The sequence below is a fragment of the Triticum urartu genome, chromosome 1A (assembly GCF_056163025.1).
Source record: "Triticum urartu cultivar PI428250 chromosome 1A, HENAU_Tu73, whole genome shotgun sequence".
NCBI classification, from domain to species: domain Eukaryota; kingdom Viridiplantae; phylum Streptophyta; class Magnoliopsida; order Poales; family Poaceae; genus Triticum; species Triticum urartu.
The window spans coordinates 254,220,631-254,223,717 of record NC_141873.1 but is presented as its reverse complement, the minus strand read 5'-3'; the positions used below and the strand labels follow the sequence as shown (position 1 = coordinate 254,223,717).

At 63.6% G+C, this 3,087-nt stretch overlaps 1 pseudogene; it reads left to right on the top strand.

The window, feature by feature from the left end:
• Positions 1 to 320: 320 nt before the first annotated feature.
• Positions 321 to 2,570, top strand: LOC147990746 (uncharacterized; annotated as a pseudogene).
• Positions 2,571 to 3,087: the final 517 nt, after the last annotated feature.

Genomic DNA, 3,087 nt, shown 5'->3' with positions numbered 1-3,087 from the left:
TTGCCGGAACCCGTGATCCGACATTTGGCGTGCTAGGTACGGGTGCGCCGAAGCTTCCCTTCCGCCGCTCCGCGTCTCGTTGCTCCATCGTCTCCATGTCGGACGCTCGCCGCGCTCGTGCTGAGCGCCGGGTTGCCCTCGCTGCCCGCATTGCTCAGACGGCTCCCTCGGCAGGACGCCCCATCATTCTCTGTCACCTGCCACCAACGCCGCCACTGGCCCGACGGGGAACGAGCAGCAAGCATCCTCGTTGCACCCCTTGGTGCAGCGAGACGGCTGCACCGCCACTCCATCGCTGACCCCGGCCGGTTCCTCATCCCATGCTCGCCGCGCTCCTGTGGACGCGCAGGCTGCTCTGTGCATGGCGCGCGAGCTCCTGCTCTAAAATCGACGACCTCTACGAGGACTGGCTCGACCGCACCGCCGAGCTTGTCAGCACCGCAGGGGGCTCCCCTGCGCCGTCCCTCTCGCCACCTCGCCCTCCGCCAGCCGCGGGCGGCGTGGCCCACGAAGCGCCTCCACTACCTCTGCCACAAGACGGGGGCTTGGCACCCAGGTGCGCGGCCCCACGGTGTGACCTGCCACGTCCGGCGCCCGCGCAAGAAGAAAGAAGCTGCCAAGAAGTCCCTCGGCCGCGAGAAAATGCCCCCGCGCTCCCTGCGCTGCCACGGCAAAACCGTGCGCCGCCTGCGGTGGTGGTGCGTGGATCCCATCAAGGACAAGTTCTCCACCAGCGTAGAGTTCTGGTGACCACGGCAGGCTGCCGCGCCTTCACCCCTGAGCTGCGTAGCGTCGCTTGGCCGGGCAAGTTCAAGCCGGATCTGCCTCCTTGCTACGACGGCACCCCCGACCCCGCGGAGTTCCTGCAGCTCTACGATCTGAGCATCGAGGCAGCCAACGGCGACGAGAAAGGCATGACGAACTAGTTTCCCATGGCTCTCAAGGATGGTGCCCACTCCTGGCTCCTGAACCTGCCTCCAGGCTCGATCTACTCCTAGGACAAGATGCGCGGCCGTTTTGTCGCCAACTTCCAGGGCACTCACGACCGCCCACCGGCTGCGGGTGACCTGCGCCGCGTCAAGCAACAACCAGGAGAGACCCTCCAGAAGTACATCCAACGCTTCAACAACGTAAGCCTCAAGATCCCCAAGGTGACGAACGAGGCCATCATCTCTGCGTTCTCCGATGGCGGCCGTGACGTCAAGATGAAGGAGGAGCTCGCCATCCACGAGGAGCTGTGCATGTCCATGGAGCTGTTCAACCTGGCGACCAAGTGCGCAAGAGCTAAGGAGGGGCGCCTCTCCCTCCTCGAGCTCCCGGCTGCGGACCCGGAGGAGAAGAAAGCCAAGGCCAAAGACGTGAAGTGCAAGGGAGCAGCCGTGCTCGTGGCGGAGCCGGCCACAAAGCGCGGGAGGGACCATCCCAAGTCATCCAAGAGCAGCCGGCTGTTCTGCGCCTTCCATAACCTGCATAGCCACAACACCAGCGACTGTCAAGAACTCAGAGCCATTCGAGAAGGACGCTTCAGTCGACGCCCCGAGCGCAACGACCGGGGCTATAGCCGAGGAGGAGGACGTGGTGGCGGACGCTGGGATGACCGTGGCCCATGCCAGGAGTGGCGCGACCGGCCTTGTGAGGACCACTGGCCAGATCAGCCTCGCGAGGGCGCCTGGAGGGATCAGCCTCGTGAGGATCGTCCTCAGGGTAACGCCGGTCTCCGTCCACTGCCGCCACCACCAAGAAGGAATGACGACCACCACCAAGACGAGGGGGTTGGGGGCTTCCAGGAGCCGCGTGCCATCGCCTGCATCTTGGGCGGAGCTCAAGCCCCAGCCTCACAGCGTATCTTCAAGCAGTTTGCTCGCGAGGTGAACGCAGTCCTCCCCAAGCTCGAGGCCACGCGCCCACTCATGTGGTCCCAGTGCGCCATCACATTCAGCTCAGCAGACCAGCTCAAGTGCGCGGCTACCGCCGGCGTCCTCCCGATGCTTTGTTCACCCGTCATCAGCAACGTGCAAGTCATCAAGACCCTCATCGACAGCAGCGCAGGGCTCAACGTCCTGTCCGTCGAGACGTTTGACAGCCTCCAAGTGCCGTATGATCAGCTTCAGCTCACCAAGCCTTTCTCAGGAGTGACCGACGGCTCCACCACGCCGATCGATCAGGTCCGCCTCCCAGTCTCCTTCGGACAGCGCAACAACTACCGCACCGAGCTCATCAACTTTGACGTCGCTCACATTCGTCTGCCATACAATGTCATCCTCGGGTATCCGGCCTTGGCCAAGTTCATGGCCATAACGCACCACGGCTACAACGTCCTCAAGATGCCAGGAAGCGGCGGGATCATCACAGTCCCCTATGAAGAAAGAGACGCGGTGTGCTCCCTCGAGAGCACCTTCCAAGCAGCGTCAATCGAAGACCCCAGCCACAATGCAGCTCGGTACCCTCCGGATGTCGTCCCCAAGAAGAAGAAGCAGCAACTCCGTGTCGGACCTCAGGAGGGCAGCAATGCAAGTGGCACCTCGTCAGGATCAGCGCCCGCACCTAGGGCGCCTCCCTCTATCGCATAGGAAGGCGCACCCGGCACCCTCCTCGGGCAGGGCTCGGGGGCTCTCTTCTAGAGGGCCTCAGACCTCGCCAACGTCACGAGGGAGGCGCTCGGGCACCACTTGGAGGCGTGTTTCGCATCACGTCTCCTTCAGGAGGACACTGGGCAAGGAGTGCCCGGTGCTCAGGAGTTCATCACCAAGGTATCTCAAGAGCTTCAGGAAGTAAGAGCAATACGCGGCGACCGCCGCCTACCTGGCGCTGCTCCCCACCCAGGCGAGGGTGGTGAGTTGAGCATCTAGATCGACATACCAGGGCTCAACCGAGCCGCATCTCAGGAGCGCTTCTGGCCTTCGCGTGTCGGGCGCTGCGAAGGTCCACCTCACAGCTACGTTCGCATGCCGTTTGGCCTGCCGAGCGTGGCCGCTGCCTTCTAGCGCAACCGACGGAGCATCATGGTGGGTCAGGAGGCCAGGCACCATGCAGTCCTGGCGGAGATGGAGATGGTCCTCAAGGAACCACCTAGACCCCCAGAGCCTC